The sequence below is a fragment of the Natator depressus genome, chromosome 1 (genome assembly GCF_965152275.1).
Source record: "Natator depressus isolate rNatDep1 chromosome 1, rNatDep2.hap1, whole genome shotgun sequence".
NCBI classification, from domain to species: domain Eukaryota; kingdom Metazoa; phylum Chordata; order Testudines; family Cheloniidae; genus Natator; species Natator depressus.
In genome coordinates this window covers 86711618-86736741 of record NC_134234.1, presented here as the reverse complement: position 1 = coordinate 86736741, position 25124 = coordinate 86711618, and the positions used below count along the sequence as shown (strand labels likewise).

Sequence of the window (25124 nt, the reverse complement as noted above, 5' to 3'; positions counted from 1 at the left end):
TTGTGTCAGCACAATGTCTCCCTTGGTTTGTCCTGATACCACCTCACAGAGAATAAAGTTACTGAGAGCTTTGGGTTTGGGGAACCCCAGGTAACAACATGAGTGAAACAATTCAAGATAGTTAAGGGCTATTACAAAATGTAACATAGTTCCTATCAGAGGTTGCTGGACAGACCAGAATTAAAAGTCATTACATTTAAACTGAAAAAATAAACAAAGAATTTCAGGAGGAATCACAGAATGACCAACAGGCAAAATACACTTTAAAAAGAAGGTGAGTAAACTTATACAAGTTTCTTTAAATACTGAAGGACTATGAATTTAATAAAATAAATAAAACACAAGCCTTAAATTCCAGTACTCCCATATATTCTGCATTACTTATACATTAACAATTCCCATTAATTATAATATGAATGTTGTGGGGAAGGGCTGTTGGATCAGGCCCTAACTAAAAAAGTAACAGGAATGGCAGAGTCAGTCATTGTCCGGCCATGCCATAAAGAAGACAGGGGGTAATGGATGTGGTTTAATTAGGCCACAAAGTTATTCACTTAAAATATCTGGGAGAACCCAACAACCAGTTGTACAGTGTAGGCATCATCCTTTCCTTAATCATTTCCAAATAATCCCCAGCTAGGTCCCAGCCGTTCTGCTGCTGGGATCCCATCACCCGCCCCTTACATGAGGTGAAAGGGGTGCATCACCGTAAATGTTCTCTCTTCTCAACACCCTTTGTAAGGAACCCCTTTAAAGGGCATTTCCCCTTTTTCTTCCAGCTAGCCAGACAAAGACCCTTTCATGTGAAGATAATGGTGGCCACAACCTAATGTGTGCTGTTAGATTTTAATTCTTTTCCATTTTGCAGGTTCTGCATTTCAGCTCTGCCACAGCACAAACATCAAAGGGAACAAAATGTAACTTGGAAAACTGTAGAAAAAGGCTGTAAAGCATTAGATACCACACTCCAAAAGATAATGAATTCAGCTAAAAACTTTCATAGTGATTTTTTAAAAGTATTTTTGTTCAACGAGCAAAGATACCTTGTCCTATGAAGTTAAATCAAATATAGATTTCACCTGGAGGGTGTGAATCTGGAAATTTATGATTAAAACACAGAAGTTGAAATATCTTTATAATAACGGGCTCTATTCTGTTTTAAATTTAAAATTATTCATATAGATGCTGTTCCTCTTCTATGAATCAGCACAGATGGACTACTTAGTATGCTGGCCAAGAATGTCAAATATATCTATAACATACAGCAGCTTTTGTGAAGAGCTAGGCTAGAGCTGGGGTTGAATTACTAATATAGACATGGCTATTACTTTAAGACCATATATTGAACAGATCCTGTCATTGACATGTGCCCTGCAACATGAGCAGCAATCTGGCACAAAAAAGAATGCTTCTCTAATTTGAATGTGCTTTATATAATTAATATGTCAAGGCCAGATTGTATCTTTTTTCTGCTTTTCATGGGAGGATAAAGGAGGGGAGAGTGCAAGGAGCCTCACCTCACTTGTACTCAGAGTAACAGCCGTGCTAGTCTGTATTCGCAAAAAGAAAAGGAGTACTTGTGGCACAAGTACTCCTTTTCTTCTCACTTGTACTCCTGATCAAAGGCCCTGATCCTACAAGCAGTTCTGCATTGGCTGATCCTATTGACTTCTTTGAGGCTCCACAGGGACCCACCTGCATCTAACAGCATGTAGGATTAGTACCTTAATTAGGAGAGAGACAGAGGGGGGCGGGGGGAAAGGATGGAAGGTGGATCCACATGAGAATATGAGAAATTGGTGAACTAGTTGAGGAGCAAGTGAGCTGAGCTACAGGGACGGGAGATCCCCTTTGGAATGACACTTCATGAGAGACGTAATTCTGTGATGGATGCAGGTGCCTTGATGCCAACTCTGATATCTCTAGGCTCTGTTGTCCTTAATGATTATATTTTAAAATGTTAAAAAAAATCTATTTTAGTGTATTTTTCATTTACTGCAAGAGAAGAGAGAACACACTTCTACATGTAGAAACTCAGAACCAGCCTGGGGACGGGGGTGGAATGGGAAGAGGAAGTATGACTAGAACTCCACCACCACCACCACCACCATAAATAGAAGTAGGATTTACTCTAGTAAAAAAACCAAAAAACAAAAAACAAATGCCTCCATTACTCTTCGTCTTCCCCCAAGTCTCTGTACTGGGTCCAAGGAATGACTCCAGCAACTACCTTTGTTTCTTCCCATCACTTTGACAACAAGGAGCCTGAAACGGAAATGATTCTTGCCAGTTTCACCACTGCCCACAGGATTCTCAGTTACAGCAGTGAAACTGATGGCAGCCTTGATCATTCTGCTGCTGCTTAGGAGCAAGAGCTGAAGCACTGGAGTGGTTGGTGTGCTGACTCAGTAAAACAGCACTGTACTGATTCACACTTGGCTCATGTTTCTAAAGATCACCTCTGCAATCAGAAATTCAGCAGAAACTTAAATTATGTAGAAAGTGATCACATTTCAGAAAATGCCCTCTCACTCCTGAAAAATAGGCATCTGTTTTGTTTTGTTTCATTATCATCCAAGCACTGAATTACATAATATTCTGTGGTAACTGGAGATATGATACCATCCTGTAAATACAGTCTGACGTATGATACAAGACACGAAGGACTACAACACAGATCACAGTTAAGCCAAAAGGACATGCACTAAATGAGACAGACAAAACAGGGATGGCTGGAGTCTCTTCAGATCTTTGGCTGTGTCAAACCTAAGCATCCTATTTCAGTGACTCATGGTTCTGTGGCTGGGAGTTGTTCTCTCCCTTCCCCATAGATTAGGGCAAGACAGTGGAGCTTCGATGATATTTCCTGTCTTTGACAGATATTTTCTCTCTGGATAACGGCTAGACATATAGTGCATTTTTAGATAAGTCTCCAGGCTGAACAAAGAAGCTGCTCCATTGGCCAAGTAGTGGAAATGGAGAAAAGGGAAGTTCTGTAGCTGGCACTGGGAATGAATAGTACTTGGGTGGAGGAAGATGTGATGTTTTGGGGATCACATCAGTCGTAGAGACATCTAAAGGCTCTCTTTGCTCCCAGACATATCCCCCTGCTAAATTTCAAAGTTCTGCTCCAAACCTCTGAGGTGCTAGACACAAGAGATGGTCAAAGAAATGAGAAAGTTTTAATGCTATTTTCTCTCAAACATTTTTCTCAAAAATGACTGCTTGTTTTTGTTTTTTCACTAAAATGTAAAAAATCAACCTGAGGCAAAGACCAAACATGGAACATTTCAGCCCAACACGGGTTAGGGTTTGGCAATGTTATAAACAATTGATCACATGGTTAAAATGGGAAGTGTGAGGTGGTCTTAATAATAGTTGTTACTAGCATCCAAAAGGAGAAGTGTAGTTCAGTGCTTTCTCACTGAAAACAAAGTAAGGAAACAGTTCAGATGGCAACCTCCGACTACATGTTTTCAAATTTGTAGCAACAGAACAAGCTTGTTAATCATAATGTTGCAACATTTGCATTCTAAAATTATAATGTTCCATTAGGAAGCCACCATACAATGCACCAAAACCTTATTATGTCATCACATTGATAAAACCTCATCTCCTGACAATGCAGTGTGATACTATAACATTCTGCAGGCTCCAAGCTTGTTTACTTCCTCCAAAATAGACTTTCAGCATGCTATGACCTAACAATAATATTCCTAGGTTAATACTATCAGTGAAAATAAGACTTAGCTATTATACAACAAAATTTCTCCAAAGAACTATGCAAACAATTATTGAAGGCCATTGTGGCAATTTAATGTTATTTTCTTGAATTCAATCAGTTTAGTAATCTTCCTAATTTGATTTTAATAGAATATTTTGATTTAATATTCCCTAATCATATTTCTCAGCATCATTCTGAGAAGTATTAGCTATATTTGTGCCACAAAAGGGGGACAGGGGGACATATCCCAAACTACAGTGTAATCTAGAGACTGAGTGAAGCATATATATAATGAAAATTTATACGGGAATAATTGTGCAACTAACACATTTATTGTCTCCTTAGAATGGCAACCACTTCTTTTCTAATGAATTTTACAAAGGAATTCTATTTATAGTGCATTGAACTACTTCCCATACTAAAAGCAGTGTGCTATTCCCTAAAGACTACCACAACACAGATTGCCAACTGCATTATGTCCTAAAGTAGACCTTAGGATGTCCTATGGTGTTATCTGCCATGTTTTAAATAATTTCAATCTACATCAAAACTCCACTATTTCCCCTACTTCTTATCCCTCAACTTTTAAAAAAAATAATATTATTGCGATTATTGCTCAAAAGTGCAGGTGAAACAGCAGCCAAATAATCTTTGTTCTGTCAGACAAACATGCTGTCAAATAAATCCTGCATGACCACATAATTTAAGATGGAGAATGAGTTTCTTAATTAGCTGAGCTTTCAAGCTAAATCCTGCTCATTTTACACGAGTAACTTCACTGACATTAAAGGAACTGCTTGTAAGTACTACTTGTGAACAGGATTTTCCTCCACAGGACCCAGGGCTGCCACATATGTTTACAATATAATATTTCAAGGAAGCCTCAGCTGAGCATTATTTTCATTGATTAAAATATTGGACTAGTATAAAAACATATGATTGAATTGGATCCTAATTATCTGCAGCCATATTTTATTACTAAATGTAAAACACACCCATCTTTGCCAGATATACTTCTACACATATACATATTTCAAGTGTTATTTCATCATTTGTCTGCCATTTTTACTAGCTTCTTCAGTTTGGGTATGTCTTCACTACCTGCCGAATTGGCAGACAGTGATCGACCCAGCGGGGATCTATTTATCGCGTCTAGACTAGATAAATCGACCCCTGAATACTTTCCATTTGAGTCCTGTACTCCAGCGCCACAAGAGTTCAGGCAGAGTCAACGGGGGAGCAGCAGCAGTAGACTCACCGTGGTGAAGACACCATGGTAAGTCGATCTAAGTACATCGATTTCAGCTACGTTATTCACGTAGTTGAAGTTGCATAACTTAGATTGATCCCCCTCCCTAGTGTAGACCAGGGCTTTGAGAAGTCTTAAAGGTGGGTATAACTTAGTGTCCTCCAAAATGGGCTATGTATTTGAAAATCACAATCCATTATCAATGTAGATTTTGAATATACACATGTGTTCACTGAGATCAAGTCAGAAAGTAACACAGTACAAATGCAGTGACATACAGAATAGGACAAAGATAAATCTTAAGCCATCTGAAGTTTTTCTAATGTATTTTGGAATCCATACTGCACCTTGAATTGTAAGATAGAGTTGAGGCTTTTCTCTACAAAATAAATAAATATTATCTGGATTTCTGTCTTTCCCTAGACAGAAAGACAAGATTCTAAAGGCCGGATTCTGCCACCCTTACTCATACTAAGTAGCATTGTATACGACAAAAAGGTTCATGGACTTCACTGGGACAAATTGTATGAGTAAGCACCCACCAATGTGAATTAAGTTCACAGTCTGGTTTTTAATGTGCCAGAGCATATGACTGAATACTACCAAGATTATTATTCTCCTTTATTCCTTCCTTCGTTGTCTCTTCACTTCCTTCTCTTTCCAATACACATTTTTCTCAATCTAATATATTCTAGGTATAGATAGATCATGGCATATCAATAGTACAATATCTTTGAATGTAATGTTATTACTTAGATCATCTTTTTGTTCCATATTTGTGCAGCACCTAGCCTTATCAGTGCACTTTGTGCAATGGCAATAAAAACAAACACCACCAACAAATATCCCTTGCATCATTTTATGTATTTTATGCTAATATTGATATCATGCTTTGTACATGAAGCAATTTATTTTCTCCTGTAAAATCTCAGTACAGGTTGGATCTGAGCTTTTGGGTACAGCCAAACTCCCCAAAATTTGGAGGTATTCATTATTCAAATCCATATATTCTGTCTTGATCATTTCTGTTATAAAAATGACTATAATAACTTACTTTTTGCTTCTTTGTTTAAACTATTAAGGAAACACTGAACAAAATGTTTACTTAAGATATTTACGTTTTTCCTTTTAACTCTTAATTTATTAAAGCCAGTTGGAGTCTGGTTTATACTTTGTAACATTAGGCTCCCACATTGACAGTGTCACAGATATAACATCACTTTAAAGACAGCTGACTGCCTCAAGCAAAAGGCTCAGCAATGCCAACTGCTGTTCTAAATTATGAGCCAAGTTCTACCCTCAGTTATACCCAGGCAATCCTACTGAAATGAAACAATCACAATGTGTATGAGATGTAGATGTATCATCAACTGAAGCAGCAGTTTAAAAAAAAATAGTCTGAGGCAAAATTCTTCCTTTGAATGTGCATATTACTCTTAGCCCTTTGCTGTATTCTCAGGAACTTTTTTTCACCTTTCACAGTATTCAACTGCTGTTCTTCACTGCCACAGTCATTATCTGTAATACATTTACCATATTCTACATAAGGCCAAATGAAACCATGCAATTCCAATGTTAGGCTTCTGCTTCCACTATCAGTGGATCCCCACTGGTGCTCAGAGGCAGAACCAGATCCCATATTTTAGGGTATTAATGATACGTGTAAGCAAGTGTGCAAGATTAAGCTAAGAGTATTTTTGCACAGCTACTTGCTAGGGATATATACATTATACATCATGTTCAATTGTCATCCCATTATTGTTCCTTTTGTTTAGATTAGAGTCCTCCATGGTTTGTACATGTGAGTATGGAAAATATGGTTGGGATATTTTTTATTCATACTTTTAATCATTTGCTCATGATCATTTAAGATGTTTTAGCTTGTCTAACATACATTTGTTTTTTATTTTTTCACATAGAAGGCAAAAAGGCAAACATAGTATGTTTTTTTTCCAAGGAAATTCTTATTTTCTAATGTACTTTCATACAGACGTATGCACTTCAGAATAGCCTAGCTTCCCCTTAACCTGTCTGATGATTAACTGGAAAAATATTTGTTCAGCAGTATGTATTCTCCACAGAATTAATTTTTAATTAAGTAAGTATTCTCATGGCCAAAGGCATTGGTTGCTTTTGGGGAATAGCTAACATGGATTACGAGGCACATTATTCTGGAGGAAGAAACATTTTAAAGTTTACCATTTGAAATGCCTTAAAGTCACATACTGGATAGGCTTTTAGAAAGTATGTTTTATATTTGAGATGGATAAGCTAGTTCTGTTCTAATGAAATAAGAACTAAACTGAACCTTTGGCAAAACCTCAAATGTAACCTGAGCAGCACATGATAGAACCATATACCTCTTTTGTGAATACATTATCTTGCAAACTAATCAAACATGGTCCTGTTATTACTTCTACAATAGACTGTGCCATTCTTTCCCCATGAACCAGTACTTGTCCAATGTCACAGTGTAGTGTTAGGGGACACTAGACTCCTTGAGAGGCCCATCTTTCAAATGAGATATAAAAGTTACTGATAACTCATGAATGTGTTTGCATGAGCCACTGGGTCTAGCTGAATTCCAGCTTGGATAATCATATGTAGCCTTCTTAAATAAGCCTTTCCCTGTGGTATTTATAGCTGTAGTATCCAGTAGCACTAAACTGGTGGTATTTCTGTGCTTCCCAAACAAATAAAGGATACAGAATATACATGAGATACAACTCTACATCTCTTTAATGTATTTTGTTTTTGATGAGTTGTGGGTGTTGTACTTGTGAATAGGCTTAGGATCAAAGAGAGAATTTTGCATTTTGCTCTGAAGTTCATGGTCAACCTGATCTCTTCCATGACTGAGTTCCAGATTTCTGAGCCATTCGCTGAGAAAACTTCACACATAGATTTCATTCTTGATGTTGGCAGCTCCATTTTTCCAATGTATCACAGCTGTAATTGGAGATCATAGTTAACCTTTTACATATTTTCCTAATTTCTTTGAATTTTCCAGTTCTGATTATTCTCAGTGTCAAAATTACAAGAAAAATTTCTTCTCATACAGTAAATCCCACTCAGTCATAATCAGAAGGCAACAAAACTTAATGAGAAACTCTTAAATTGTGTGTTTATCCAAGATGAACTCACTCACAAAGCTTTTGTAAGTGTTATCCCATATCTATATCTATCTATCTATGTTTTTTTCCTTTTGTCCCAAGCATGAGTAATACGCTTCTGGCGATACCCAGAGCTGCGAGCCACTGTGTTACCTCTCTGCCTCAGCAAGAGTGAATTTTGCTGGTGATTAGACAGTGTGTCAGCTCCCTGCCACATCAGGCTGTCTTCTTCATTATCAAACTCCCCCAACCTCTCCCAGCACAGACCTCACCTAACAGGTAACAATCAGTGAATTCCAGCCCCAAGCTTCTCAGAGATGTTTCTCTTCAATGCACAGGCCTTATTAAGTTTACTGCTCTGTTAAAGAGCTAGTACCTCATACCCTATTAATGTAACTAGGTAAAAAAACACCTTTCCCTTCAAAACACAGCACTGAATTGATTTATAGTAAAAATAAAAACAAGTTTATTAACAAATAATCATGGATTAAGTGTTTGTTACCTAGTGAAAAAGATGAACGGCAGAGCTGATTACAAGCAAATACAAGTGAAAACACTCATCTAAAAGTCTAAGACTTAATCTAGCATGATACAGTCTTAGGTCAAGATGGTTTCTCTCACACACAAGTTTCCTTTTCAGCTTTTTACTGGTCAGTCTGGCCAGAATGTATCACAGAGATCATATCAGTTGATTTCTTTGTCTCCTAGGATGAAAGAAAAAGATGGAGTCTCTCTCTGTTCCTTATATTCCCAAAAGGATATCTTTGTCTTACAAGTCAGGAAGGCCTCCTGAAGATTCAGTCTCCTTTGACTCTCTGGGGTATAGGAACCATGTTAATTCTGTCTCTCAAGTTCAGGACCAGGTTAACCCCCACTGGTTTATCTTGGTGGCTTTGTTTATTGATCACAGGTGAATTGAAGTAAACCTACATTCCTTTGTCTAGGACAAACCTGTTGATCACCTTTACTAGGCTTGTCTGTCTTGTATAAACATATTCTAGTAACATAATACAGAGAAAGAATGAGGAGTACTCGTGGCACCTTATAGACTAACACATTTATTTGGGCATAAGCTTTTGTGGGCTAAAGTCCACTTCATTAGATGCATGCAGTGGAAAATACAGTAGGAACACATATATATATATATATATATACACACACATACAGAGAACATGAAAAAATGTGTGTTGCCATAGCAACTTCTTTTTGCTGATACAGACTAACACGGCTACCACTCTGAAAATACAGGGAGAATTCATAACTTCATATATAACATTAACACATGCAGTTTACAATGATATTAATAATCAGCATGTTAATAACTTTCATATGATACCCTACAAAACATATTTTGTACAAATATTATTGCAATAGAGTGTAGGGTGTGAATACAGAGATACCTATGGTCACAGCACCTAATATGAAAATGCGGTCCTTTTGGTATAAGTGCAAAAGCCTATTTTTATTTGTACTACATTGGTAATTTTGAAGGGTTAATTACACATTTTTAAACATAGGTGACTGAAAAACTAGTTAAAAAACAATACTCAAAGAGGAATTATTGATGGTTCATTGTCAAACTGGGAGGATTTATCTAGTGCAGGGATCAACAGCCTTTGGCACGTGGCCTGCCAGGGTAAGTCCCCTGGTAGGCCGGGCTGGTGGGAGCAATCAATCAAACCTGCGGACGCGGCAGATAAACAAACCAGCCCGGCCCACCAGGGGGCTTACCCTGGCGGGCCACATGCCAAAGGTTGCCGATCCCACACCTAGTGGGATCCCATGGAGGGTCTGCCATGGTTCTGATACTTTCAACATTTTCTTTAGTGACTTAGATCAGTGGTTCTCAAACTAGGGCTGCCGCTTGTTCAGGGAAAGCCCCTGGCAGGCCGGGCCAGTTTGTTTAGCTGCCGCGTCCACAGGTTCGTGGCTCCCACTGACTGCGGGTCGCCAGGCCAATGGGGGCTGCAGGAAGGGCGGCCAGCACATCCCTCGGCCCGCGCCGCTTCCCGCAGCCCCATTGGCCTGGAGCGGCAGACCGTGGCCAGTGGGAACCGTGATCGGCCAAACCTGTGGACGCATCAGGTAAACAAACCGGCCCGGCCTGCCAGGGGCTTTCCCTGAACAAGCAGAGGCCCTAGTTTGAGAACCACTGACTTAGATAATGGAATGGAGAATATGTTTATAAAAGTTTTAGATGACACCAAACTGGGAATGATTGCAAGCACTTTGGAGGGCAGTATTAGAATTCAAAATGACCTGGACAAAGTGGACAGTTGGTGTGAAATCAACAAGAGGAAATTCAATAAAGACAAGTGCAAAGTACTATACTTAGGAAAGAAAAATCAAATGCACAAAACAAAGAAGTGGGCGGGGGGGGAATAACTGGCTATGCAGTATCACTACTGAACAGTATCTGGGAGTCATAGTGGATCACAAATTGAGTATTAGCCAACAAAATGATGCAGATGTAAAAAAAAGGCTATTATCATTCTGGTGTGTATTAACAGGAGTCTGTGTGTAAGACATGGGAAAGATATAAACAAACTGCACAGATTTCAGAGGAAAGCAACCAATATGATAAAAAGATTGAAAACCTGACAAACAAGAAAAGGTTAAAAAACTGGGTATGTTCAGTCTTGAGAAAGGGATGGTCTAGGTTTATTGGTCCTGTGTCTTCTCAGAGGCCTGGACTAGGGGACCTCTGGAGGTCCCTTCAAGCTGTACATTTCTATGACTTCGCAATTTAGTCCTAAATAAATTAAGATAGAGTATCAGGTTATTAGACACATAGGTGTGTGTGACAAAATGATCAATTAGAACTTCTGGTAAGGAATAATTAAATAATGATTCAAGACAGTGTAATATTTAGACACTTTTGCAATAGCTTATACTTTTGTAGTTTAGTTGCGATAACAATGCTGGAACTGAGCCTGACAAGGGAATAGCCTCCTTCAGCTACACAAAGCTGAGGCAAAGGCAGCACATTTATTCTTAAAGCAGGAGACATTGGTCTTGTGACAAAAATTAATATGCTACCTTTCTGCACTGAAACCACGCAGTTACCTGTATTGTTGCCCTTGATGTGCATGATAACAAACTGATGTGTGTATATGTACGTCTGCCTTCAGCTGGACTGAATCAGAACGGTGTAACTGTCAGTCATAGGCTTTATATTGCTTAAAACTAATGTAGATTCTACTTGAGCTCAAGTAATATTGAACTCTGCTTTTGGAGCAGAAGGATCCAAGTTTTATCACTAGGGATTTCTGACTGGCCTGGTGTGCAGCATAATGCGAATTGTGAAGTCTTAGACGTTACAGAATGGTTACACATATAAAGGTATTATCATTCTCACATCAGAAGTGGTAACTGGGAAAGTCCATTCCTAGGAAGAATGGGAAACCTTTTTGTTCTACAGTAAGTAGTATCTGCAGGTATACGTACTAATACATCACCATATATCACAATGGCAGGTGAGCCAGCAAGGCATAGAGATGAATAGCATGAGAGAGAGATACTGCAATCAAATGTTATATTTCGAGGTATAAGCTGTGTGATAAAGCTCTGTCCTTGCCTCCGTGAATCCCGCATTTCCTGGTGGATTTCGCTAGCCTCAGAGGCTCACTGTGACCCTCCACGTAGCCCTTCTTTCTCTAGCAACAAGGGTCACAGTCTATTGAGCCATTTTCATCATAAGCCAGCAAGAGAGGTGAGGAGAAGTTATCCTTCCTTGCACAGTCTCTGTTATCTCCCAGTCTCAGTGATTAATCAGGGGCAAAGGTGGTGGTGGGGGAGCCCGGGCCCACCCTCTACTCCGGGCTCCAGCCCAGGGACCCTAATAATATCAGCTATGTAGCTGACCTTTTAGAAACAGGACAAGTACAATTCCCTGGGCTACTTCCCCCACAGCAGCCCTCACTTCCTCAAGCTCCACTTCACCCTTACCTCAGGGCCTCCTTCCTTGTGCCTGATATGGTGTGTACTACTCAGCCTCTCCAACAGCGCAACTTCCTTCCACAGCTCCTGACATGCACACCCACCTGACTGGCTGGGAGGCTTTTAACTAGTTTCAGCCAGCCCCTGATTGGCTTCAGTGTCCCAATCAACCTAGCATTCTCCCTGCCTTCTGGAAAGTTCTTAATTGGCCCCAGGTGTCTTAATTGACCTGGAGCAGCTTCCATTTCACTTAACCTGTTTAGCCTGGAGCTAATATATCTATCTCCCACTACTTTTCTATAGCCATCTGGCCTTGCCCCGTCACAGCTGTTATTAGGAGCCATCAGGAAGGAACCAACCCACATATATGATATTTCACAACTGGCAAAGTGCCGTATAGAAGTTTTAATTTTACTTTGAGAATAAGGCAAGGATCAGTGCTGGAGGTAGAATCAGGCCTAGACAGAATAACAGTCTGAAGTTGTGTGGTGGAAAAAAAAACTTTTCTGGCCTAATGCTATTGTTTGTCAAGTTTATTGTGGGAAGAGAGAAGGGTGCCATGTCCCATTGCAGTGAGTTCTCTCTCAGCTGGAAAGCAATGGCTGGTTCTGGGGGAAAAAAAAAACAGTCCCATCTTGCTAGTGATAAATGACAATACCATGATAAATAACAATAATAAAGATATAATAATTTATAGCACTTTTCGTGTTATGTGTTTTTTGTGCCAGCACTGATTATGATCAAACTAAAAATGCAATCCAAAATAGATTTGGGAAGAAAAATGTAATATTTCATCCCATCTTGTCTGATGGCCCTTGATCAACTGAACTAATATTCAGTGCTTCAATTCAGCCTGATCTCTGCCTGACAACTGCAACATGAACTTCCCCAGATCTTTAGGAAGTCTGGACTGAGATCCATCTGTTATCTTGTAATTGGGAAGTTATGTCCTGAATGTAGTGAAGGAAAGTAGATGTCTTAAATATCACTGAAATACTGCAGAAAAGTCAAGTCAGACTTAAAACAGTGACTGCAAATGTAGATTTAAAATGACTCACAGGGAGTGCTATCTGCTGCAAACCTGCACTGTTGATGGAAATTTCATCTGTAAGATACAGAAAGCATGTGGTAAAAAATAGCATTGAAAGATATCATGGGGTTCCCATAGAATTTCAAAGTCTTGCAACAATGATGGGGATCCTACATGTATTAATCTATTGACACAGCCTACAGTGCTCACACTGGGGGGGTGGAAATAGATTTAGAGGTTATATTGTTCTTCCCAAATCCATTATTGATTACATTATTTTATTATATTCAGGTTCATAACAAACACATTACAGTGTGCTGTAAAATGCAGTAGTTAGTTTTGCCATAGACCTTTCTAAAACTGAGGGTCTATGCCTACAAACATAGCTTGTAATCAACTGCTTTCAGGATGCCCTCTTCAGCATTGTTTAAACTTTTCCATGTGTACCCCAGCCATGTACACACAAGTTGCATATTGCTGTATTCCATAAATCTATGAAATTCAATGAAATAGATAATTTGGGTACAACAAAAGAAGGAAAAAAACAGATTTCTTATAGTAAGTTGTTACTGATAATAAGTAAAGACACAAAGGTACCAAGCTAATGCACTATATTGTTACAGCTAGACTTCCCAAAACATATTTTTCAGAATGCTAAACATTTATAAAACCCTCAGATGTTATAGTATAGAAAGAAGCAAAGTCAAAGTGAATAGAAGAAAAAAAGTTTTAAACCCTGGTAATGTATTTATCAGCTCTAGTTATAAATATGTCAACCTAGATTGAGGATGCAATACTCGAGAGGATGACAACATTAGTAAAAGAATGAAAAGAAAAGAAAGCCAACAAGTATCATGGGAGAGGCATGATTTATTTCTGGGCATTGAAAGAAGTTAAATCAAACAAGTTCAAATGTAAATATTTGGAAATTTCCCTGAGTACATAAAGTTTCAATGAATGTGAAAAATGCACAAGTTGTACTAATATCAGTAGAGTGGAGGACAGTCTTGTCAAGGTGCATGGGCAGGCTTTCCCTTCTGAGACCCTTTACCAGTCTCCTGAGTGTACCCCTTTCAAGTGTTGGACCCATGTTTCCACTTCTCTTTGGGGTGGGATACCACAACCTAACCACTCTCTGACTGGGTCTCTGGTTACACCTCCCGAGCTGCCAACTGTGCTACCTAGCAGGCTTAACTGGGCTTGGATGCTGCCAGAGTTCTTCAGGGGTCTGTGATCTGTAATAGCATGCAGTGACTAGGGAGCAGTTTCTGCAGAACAAAGTATTATTTATTTTGCCTGAATGGTACACAGGGCTTAGAGGAGTAAATTTAAGTACAACAAAGAAACCTGTGCAAACATTTTCTTACCTATGCTTGGCATTCTTCTCAAGCTCCTTGGCAGACATGATTTAGCCTTGGTGCCCGCTGTTATCTTGGGACACCAGGTTACAGGTACTTGGCAACAAACCCTGAATATCAGTCAGAATGTGTGCTGACTCTGTGTTCCGCTCAGCTTCCAGCTGAGCTGACCGTCCCCCGCACCCCACCCTTTGACCAGGGGCATCTTTTTAACCCCTCAGGGTCTTTTGATATCAGTCTAAGCCTTGGGAAGAGAAAGTCATCATAATTTGGATGGAGACAGCCAGGTAGGTTCTTCCCAAAGTTGATGGCCCAGACATTGTTGTTTTAAGTTCTTTGAAGTGGGTACCTGAAAGGCTGTCTTTGTCATTGTTTTTCCCCCCTCTGGGCTCCTTAACAACCCCCTTTAGAGTCTTGGGAAGACACAGCACCAGGTATCAGGAGAGGCGAGTTTGTCCCGAGGGCCCAGCCAGGCATGGAGGGTGGAGAGTGCCAGACAGGGAAAGTCGGGTCGGTCGGTCACCCCCATCTGTGTGAGAGAGGTGTACGGGAGTGTGTGTGTATCACCTCTCCCTGTATGAACCCTAAAGCCTTGAAGATAAGGCAAATAAAAAGGATCCAACTACACAGTATTTCTTCTTAACAGGGGGCTCAGTCAACTTGATGTTAATTTGAACATTTCTACTGCATAGTTCTGATAGATTGCCATTGAGCTCACATGAATACGACTAATTTTACAGGTATACCATATTCAGCATAGGGAAATATGGTTACCCTATGTCTACACAGTGTGTTAGGTCGGTCTAACTACATCACTCAGGGGTGTGGATTTTTCACACCCTAGAGTGACATAGTTATACTGAAATAGATCTGTAGTATAGACCAGTGGTTCTCAAACTAGGGCCGCTGCTTGTTCAGGGAAAGCCCCTGGAGGGCCGGGCCCGTTTGTTTACCTGCTGCGTTTGCAGGTTCGGCCTATCGCGGCTTCCATTGCCTACGGTTCACTGCTCCAGTCCAATGGGGGCTGCAGGAAGTGCGGCCAGCACATCCCTCAGCCCAGGCCACTTCCCAGGACAGTCTCTACGCAAAAGAATAAATGAACACAAATCAGATGTCAAGAATTATAACATTCAAAAACCAGTCAGAGAACACTTCAACCTCTCTGGTCACTCAATTACAGACCTAAAAGTCACGATACTCCAACAAAAAAATTTCAAAAAACAGACTCCAACGAGAAACTTCAGAATTAGAATTAATTTGCAAACTGGACACCATTAAATTAGGCTTGAATAAAAACTGGGAGTGAATGGGTCATTACACAAAGTAAAAACTATTTCCCCATGCTAATTTTTCCCCTTCTGTTACTCACACCTTCTTGTCAACTGTTGGAAATGGGCCATCCTGACTATCACTACAAAAGTTTTTTTTCTCCTGCTGATAAAAGCCCACCTTAATTGATTAGTCTTGTTATACTTGGTATGGCAACACCCATTTTTTCATGTTCTCTGTGTATATATATCTTCTTACTGTATTTTCCACTGCATACATCCGATGAAGTGGGCTTTAGCCCACAAAGCTTATGCCCAAATAAATTTGTTAGTCTCTAAGGTGTCTCTAAGGTCACCACTTAAACGTTTATGCAGATACTTTATGGGTCAGGAGATGGGAAATTTTTTGCAACCCTCAGGATGAAGTGGGATAATAGATATTCCAGTCTGAACACAAGTCAGAAAGCAAGATAAAGGAAATATGTTTAACTGATGAAGAGTTTGATTGCAGTCCCACAGCAATCATTGTCTAGAACTCTTCTGATCTCTAACTAATAAATCACCTAGACATATTGACAGTATTGTAAGAAATTACCAGAGATCAAATTTGGGTGTTAAGAAATATTCAAAGCAAGGAGCATGGAAAATTCAAAGAGACTTTCTTCCATGTAATTGGGCTGACACATGGCAAATGAAATCTAATGTGTATAAATACATAGTAACACATGTTGTCAGTGAAAACATAGGCTTTAAGTGTAAGTCAAATGGAACAAAATTTTAAAAAGGACAACCGTGAAACATATCTTACATTAAGAACAATCACTTCAAAAAATGTCCAGAAACGTGTGGAGAAAGAATTAAAAAGTGAATTAAACAGCAGACTATATGCTGAGAAAAGCTGAATAAATTTCTAAGAATGTTTGGAGTGTTGCATCACAGAAAGCCTGTAATTTTACTTCTGAATGGGGAAAAATATAGGTATCAGAAAAGAAGAGTTATGCAATCATTTGTTAGTGAATGTAATAGTTAAAGTTGCAAAATATTTTCCTTTGCAACCTAGTTTTCATATTCTTCAGCCATTTTCTATTGTAGGTCTTTGTTTTTGCAACCAAACTACTGAAATATTTTATTGTATGTAGTGATGAAGGGTTTTAAATTGATATTTTAACAATATATTAATAAATTAATATATTTTCAGATCATGTAATATGCATTTGAGGGTTATTTTATTTTAGTAATGAATGGTTGAGATTAATATTATGTACATAAGGTTATATGGTGAAGCCTGTTCTACATACTTGCAATTTAGGTTCTTCTACAGTGCTTCTACTGTAGATAATTTTTGGTTCCTCATACATAAGTGAAACTCTTCTCTACAGGTTATGATGCACGTTTAGAAAGTTTGTTTTGTTTTGTTTTGAGCAGACTTCTGTGCTTACTTCTATTGATTAGTAGTTTGCTCCACAACTATTCCCATTCATCTACTTTGCATTGCTAGGTACAACTCAACATGAGTAAGAGTAGCAGAAGTGAACCCTCTTAATATTTTGCGAAGATGTCATTGAATGTATGTATTTATTTTTTGAGTGTGGGGGACAGAAATAGGGTCACATTGACCAGTACTCTCTGTCTGTTGTGTTGCAGGAATAGTGAGAATCAGGTAGAGTATATCCCTATTCTGGCCCATGCATGGTATTGCTTCTTTCATCTTTGTTTGACATCGTATAACCTTTCAATGAGAGGAGACAATATCTGGTCAAATTATTTGAAACTGCTGCACTGACTACCATATTGTGTAGTCATTTTCTTCTGCGTTAAGATGGTGTAAAATGCTATCACTGATTTAAGTGTGTGGAGCAGTATCATCTGGTGACATTTTATACCCATGTTCCATTTGCACAAATGTAATTGACTACATAAGGTTCATGAAAGCAGAACTTAAATCAGTATGTTTTCCAAAGGCAAAGATTCCTGAAAATCAAACTGATAAGATCAAAAGATATAAACAGAAGGATATAGCTATTCTTTTGTTAAAGTTAAACCAAACCAAAGCTTTTCTGTAGATATCTGAAATTGTGATGCTGTTATCTTAAGATTTATTTTCTTCCGCTATTCTGAAGTACAAGAAAGGCTCTTTGAAATTTAAAATTCTTTCTCTCTCTGTGTCTGTACAGTTGCAGCAACAAATGACCAAGCAAGAAAATCCCAAGGTTAAAATCCAATCTTGATTCATTGCATTGTACCAGAGGGTGTGACAATAACTATGTCACTATTCTGAATCCTTGTGATAGTCACAATGAGGCAGATGAAGGCTTGAGTTTCAGAAACACATTTCAGCTTCTTTGCTTCAGCTCTCAAGGCACTTGCACTGAGAATGTGATGGTAGGTGTAGTCATCTTCTCCTTAGCCCCCCACCCCTTCCACTCCTGCCTCCCCTGAACTGTAACTATCTCTCAAAGTGCAATTTCTCTCCCTCATTCTTTATCAACCACATCAGTGCCCCAACCTGGAACTATTCTGCTGCCAGTTTCCTTGCCACTTATCTGCAACTAACAATCCATCTCCACAATATCACCCTCTAAGATTCCCTCTTGGTATCATATACAGTCCCATCTACTTATTAAGACTGTCCACTTACTGAAATTCTTCAGTGATCCCTGTCTCTACCATTAAAAATGAAAATCCATATTAAAGAAAATAAACCCATAATCTGAGTGAGTTTTGCTTTGAGATTTCAGATTAATTTGAATCCAAAATGTGGGAGGAGAATACGAGCCCATCCCTGTAGAAACCAGAATAAATGTATGCAGGAGCTTTAGGGTATGCCTACACTTTAGAGCAGCGTGGAGAGTACAGACACTGCATGCCCAGCCTGTACTGGTATAAATAGCAGTGTAGACAGTGAGACACAGTGCTTAGATGAGTAAAATGCCCTTCACATCTGAATCCTAGGAGATATAGCCTAAACAGCTCTCTACATGCCTAAGCTGCACCTCTCATGTCTACACAGCAATGTTTAGCAGTGTAGTGTCATGCTGCCCCACAGCCTTTTACTTCACCATGTGGTTACACGCAGCAATGAGTGTGAACGCAGCCCACCTTTCACTGTGGCACATAGATCCACGTATCCTATACTCTAACCCAGTGGCAGACCAGGTCTTAAGTGAAGCCCCTTGAGGCTCAGTCTTTGGGATATCTGGGATGCTGCTCACTTATCAAAGTGAGTAGATTCAAAATATAATAAATCTCATATCTATGTGCCTTATACAGGTGCTAAAGCAATAGCCCTTCCAGATTCTCCACTGCCTTACACCTTGTAATTATTTACACCTGTTCAAAGTAAGTGGTGAGTTTTGCCACTTTGCTCAGGTGTAAATAATAACACCAGGTGCAAGGCATCAATGAGTCAAACCTGAAGAATCCATCTCGGAGGTTCTCTGGTGTTCCAGTCTGCATAGTGCACAATCTTGGAGAGGACTTCAAAGCAGCATCAGTTTACTGAACAATTTAACAGCCACACTATAGCACTATCAGAAGTGCACTAAATAATGAAATCATATAAAGAAAAAGTGAGTTACAGTACTCCACTTAAAAATTGGATTTAGAGTCACCTAAGGGAAGCAATGCCACTAAGTTTTGTACAGTTCCAAATGCAACATTCTCCATGTGAAATATGTCTACTAATCAGATTTTAGTCCACTGTTAGAGTTTTGATCCACCTTAAAATATTCTCTTTTCTGTTATAAATGCAGTTGTATGTCTTTCATGCTGCTAGTGACGGCCCTTTCAGAAGCAATTATGAAACCTGTTTCCATCACCTTTAAAGAATTTAAGGCATCTCCATATTTGGGGGAAGTACAGAATTCACTGTTCATTCATGGCACACCCTTAAAGTATTGCATTCAACTGACCTTTACTACTCATTATTCAGAGACATAATATTATATGCTGCAAGACAAGAAATAAACACATTAATAATGTTACAATGCCTAAAGGGAAACTTATTTGTTTTTTAATCAGGCTTGTGAACAGCCACTACAAAGGCGCTGCTTTTGACTTTTGAATATCATTAGACTTAGGCCTGGTCCACTCTAGCAATGTATGTCAGAGGAGTGGATTTTCCACACATTGTAGTGGGAGATTTTTGGATGTAAACTCTTTTTTTTTTTTAACATTTTAAAATAAATTACACGTAATTATCCCCCGCAGATTAGAATTAATCCAGAATTGTAATACAACCAAAAATAAAGCTTCACATGACTTAATATCAAAGTTAACACTGGCAAAGAATAGCCATATGTTGAGATCAATTTTTTTTTTTTACTAGTTTGTCACTCAGTTCATGGTGAAATTCACTCCCACACAGAGGGCCAGCACATAACCTGTCATGCATCACTGAAATCTTCAAGTAAGAGTTAAGTCATGCAAAGGTTTTATGGTGGCTCACTACCAGGACTGAATTGCACCTTTATGCACAAGTTAAGTGTCCATACTATTTATGATAGTATATAAAATAAATTATTTTTGTAAATATTAGTTACTCACTGGTTATTGTTATTTCTCCCACACACAAACACATTTACTCTTTGGGACAAATTCAGTTACATTCATACAAGCCCATTACTTTACTGAGATTGTGCAGATGTATCTTGGTCAAAATTTGGTGCTGTGTGTGGTATACATCATTCAAAACAAAACAAGCTATTTTAACAGATTTGTATGCAATATTAGAATGAATCTTTTCTTTGTTATGGGTGTGCAAATACCACTGGATTAAGTGTCTGTGAATTATTTTGGGGAAGTTGTCTGGCTACAGGAAGTCAGACTACATGGTCACAATGATTCCTTATGGCCTAGGAATTTCTGAATAAAGTAACAGATACTTGTCAATTGCAGCCATCCTCATTTTGTGAATTCCTTGTTGCAACTCATCAGAGACAAACTAAGGAGCCATTCACAGAGGGAAACAGTACCTCAAGTACTACATATATTGCTAAGTAGATATAAACGAAAACTTTGTCACAAAATGTTTAATTTATTTTTGCATATCTCAACTCCCGCAAACACACTTCTCAAACACCTACATCAACCATGTAGTTTATGAATAGCAAACTTAGCAGGTTATATACAGGAGAGTAATGATTTATACATAGTGAAGCCATTCATGCTTCTTTCTCTTTGCTGCCTTTCTTTAATTATCTGTAAAAATTATCATTAAATAACCTTGTGTATTTTGCAATAATAGATAACTGAGTTTCAGACTAAGCTTTAGCAGCCGGGCAAGGACACCTTCAATTATATTTTAATTCTGGGCTCAGTGTAATTTACAGTAAAATCAGGCATGAGATATTAAATAGTGTCAAGGTTTTGTAAGTGACAGGTGCTGTAAATATTTCAATTCCGCTGACCCCCGATAAAAAGTTGTTTGGCAAGATTTTTTTTTTAAATTCCCCTCACTTATTGTAGTCATTTGAAATTGGCATCTACATTTCAGTAATACTCTTAATGATTACAAAAAACTTTGCCAGCATAATAATTACAAAAGTTCCCTGTCTTTATACATATGAACAGAATGCTGATGCTTCTGAAATGATCTCTGAAATTGCCCTATTTAGCTTAGAATGCAGTTTCACAAATATAAATACATTAATCCAGGCAGAGGAATATCAGTATGACTGTTAAAATTCAGCTTCCACCAAACTCCAAAATCTTTCAGACTTTAAGGCCCTTTCAGACAAAATAATGGCCTGACTCTATGAAGTGTTGAGTACTGCCTGAGCATCCAAAACTCCCACCGACTTCAGCTGAAATGAAGTGCACTCAGCACTATCTTTGAAGATTGGATTCTCGTTATTTTATTTTTTTTTAATTGAGTATTCTCCATATTTCCCTTGAATCCCTGAAAATTCATTTATTCTCTCCTCCCCCACGAGGTCAACCAGCATCTCAACCCTATCACAGTCTTTCATTCTTCTGAATCCAGCAGCAGTCTTCTTTAATTAACAATAGGGATTCTCACTTAGCAAAGCAAGCTGCTTTCTCCTTTCCTTAGCCTCAGAACTTGAATATATAAGGCCTGATTCTTCACTCCATTACACCAGCATAACCATTGATTTTGTTGATCAATCAATTGCATTATTCTGGCATAAAAGTCATGTAATAGACTGGAGAACAGTGAACACAGTATTTCCCATTCCAGAGGATGAGATTGAAGAACCTGCATCAAATCCAGTTTTGAAACATGGCATTTCAGAATTGTCCAAGTAAACCACTGAGATGGAACTGATTAATTTACTTTTACTGAAGAACTGGGCCGAGAAATATTCCAGTAAAATGTAAACAGCATTATTGCTGTTTGATAGGTATTGATATAATCAATACAAACACATCCAATCTACATCTTTTTTCTAGCACAGAAGCTGCAGATCTTCTTCTTCACCATATGGCTGACGTAAATGTAGAGCAACAACTATAATTTTACATTCAGATGGTTAAGATAGATAACTGCGTCTGGAGTAGAAAAGTGTATTGTGGTGATGCCTCCTTCATATTTGTGAATTGGGCATTGAGTTGTTATATGTTCCATGGTCTGTTCAGCAAGTATCCGCATCTGTCATGGTTTGTGCAAATGCTGTTTAGGGTTCCCCATGAGCTTCATGGGAAATTGAAGCCAGGGATCTGTGACCGAACATTAATCAACTATCTCCCCATCTTCACAACAATAATTCAAGCTGCAGATACAAGACCTTTCGTTTACATATGGCCTTTGAAGAGCCTATAGGGGCATGTATGGCACTATAGGTGAGCAACTGGGAAAATACTTCATTTCAAAGCTTTATGGAGTCAAAGCTTTTTAGAGTATTGTTGATGTTTTTTTAATAGACAAGGAAGGTGTTGCCAAGTTTAGTTTAGGTCTCACTGCATTGCCTAATGGGGACTTTGTGATAATGATAGCAATGTGTCGCTTCAGTTACTCTTTAGCTGTTTCACTGTTTTCATTAATAATTCTATTAAGTCTTTCTCATCTTGTTGCTGTTCCTCAAGACTAGGGTAATAAAGGGTTACAAGAGAAATAAAAGTAAAATGCAACCTAGTGGTTTACTCTTAACAAGATAGACTAGGTTCAAGGTAAAATCCTTCCCACATGTTCCCAGCAACATGGCTGACTAAATTCTCAGGTCAAGATTTCCCCCCAAAGTCAAAGGCCTGGTTCCTTTGTCATCTTAGATGAGACCGAGAGAAAGAAAGAGCGCAAGCATTTGGGGTTTTATGCCCCTTTCTTTTATAGTACAGTTAACCTTTGAAGTAGATTCTTCTGAGGGTTACCCCTCAAAGCAAAGTTTATTCAAACTGTAAAGCAGACTTTGTGGAATATCATGGTGAAGGAGGATCCAGGTGTTTTCTTCTCACCTGTGTTTGCTGAAATGCAAATTTGTTTTGTCTCCTGCCATTTCTTCTCTCTGCTATCTCAAGGAGCCTGTTTACCACTTATATGTAAATATAAATAAACACACATTTCTTCATTCAGGATACTTCTGTCTGGCAGAAGTGTTTGGTTTTGAAATGTTCTAAGAACATCGGGGGAAAGGGGAAACAGGTTTTCATATATTTACATATAATGTTGTTACATACATTTCACCATGATATTGTTGACCAGTCAGTTATTAGTTTTCATATGGTACCACACAAGGCACATAGAATCATAGAATATCAGGGTTGGAAGGGACCTCAGGAGGTCATCTAGTCCAACCCCCTGCTCAAAGCAGGACCGATCCCCAATTAAATCATCCCAGCCAGGGCTTTGTCAAGCCTGACCTTAAAAACTTCTAAGGAAGGAGATTCTACCACCTCCCTAGGTAACGCATTCCAGTGTTTCACCACCCTCCTAGTGAAAAAGTTTTTCCTAATATCCAACCTAAACCTCGCCCACTGCAACTTGAGACCATTACTCCTTGTCCTGTCCTCTTCTACCACTGAGAATAGTCTAGAACCATCCTCTTTGGAACCACCTCTCAGGTAGTTGAAAGCAGCTATCAAATCCCCCCTCATTCTTCTCTTCTGCAGACTAAACAATCCCAGTTCCCTCAGCCTCTCCTCATAACTCATGTGTTCCAGTCCCCTAATCATTTTTGTTGCCCTTCGCTGGACTCTCTCCAATTTATCCACATCCTTCTTGTGGTGTGGGGCCCAAAACTGGACACAGTACTCCAGATGAGGCCTCACCAATGTCGAATAGAGGGGAACGATCACGTCCCTCGATCTGCTCGCTATGCCCCTACTTATACATCCCAAAATGCCATTGGCCTTCTTGGCAACAAGGGCACACTGTTGACTCATATCCAGCTTCTCGTCCACTGTAACCCCTAGGTCCTTTTCCGCAGAACTGCTGCCTAGCCATTCGGTCCCTAGTCTGTAGCTGTGCATTGGGTTCTTCCGTCCTAAGTGCAGGACCCTGCATTTATCCTTATTGAACCTCATCAGGTTTCTTTTGGCCCAATCCTCCAATTTGTCCAGGTCCCTCTGTATCCTATCTCTGCCCTCCAATGTATCTACCACTCCTCCCTGTTTAGTATCATCCGCAAATTTGCTGAGAGTGCAATCCACACCATCCTCCAGATCATTTATGAAGATATTGAACAAAACCGGCCCCAGGACCGACCCCTGGGGCACTCCACTTGACACCGGCTGCCAACTAGACATGGAGCCATTGATCACTACCCGTTGAGCCCGACAATCTAGCCAACTTTCTACCCACCTTATAGTACATTCATCCAGCCCATACTTCTTTAACTTGCTGACAAGAATACTGTGGGAGACTGTGTCAAAAGCTTTGCTAAAGTCAAGAAACAATACATCCACTGCTTTCCCTTCATCCACAGAATCAGTAATCTCATCACAGAAGGCGATTAGATTAGTCAGGCATGACCTTCCCTTGGTGAATCCATGCTGACTGTTCCTGATCACTTTCCTCTCGTGTAAGTGCTTCAGGATTGATTCCTTGAGGACCTGCTCCATGATTTTTCCGGCGACTGAGGTGAGGCTGACTGGCCTGTAGTTCCCAGGATCCTCCTTCTTCCCTTTTTTAAAGATTGGCACTACATTAGCCTTTTTCCAGTCATCCGGGACTTCCCCCGTTCGCCACGAGTTTTCAAAGATAATGGCCAATGGCTCTGCAATCACATCCGCCAATTCCTTTAGCACTCTCGGATGCAACTCGTCCGGCCCCATGGACTTGTGCACGTCCAGCTTTTCTAAATAGTCCCTAACCACCTCTTTCTCCACAGAGGGCTGGCCATCTACTCCCCATGTTGCGATGCCCAGCGCAGCAGTCTGGGAGCTGTCCTTGTTAGTGAAGACAGAGGCAAAAAAAGCATTGAGCACATTAGCTTTTTCCACATCCTCTGTCACTAGGTTGCCTCCCTCATTCAGTAAGGGGCCCACAC

The 25124-nt window shown here is 39.3% G+C and overlaps 1 long non-coding RNA gene across 1 annotated transcript; it reads right to left on the bottom strand.

Annotated features, from left to right (window-relative positions):
* Positions 1-10764: 10764 nt before the first annotated feature.
* Positions 10765-15423, bottom strand: LOC141982359 (uncharacterized). Its single transcript, XR_012638041.1, has 3 exons — positions 15367-15423; positions 13084-13130; positions 10765-10838 (listed from the first exon to the last, which is right to left on the bottom strand). It is a non-coding gene; the product is annotated as an uncharacterized LOC141982359 (long non-coding RNA).
* Positions 15424-25124: the final 9701 nt, after the last annotated feature.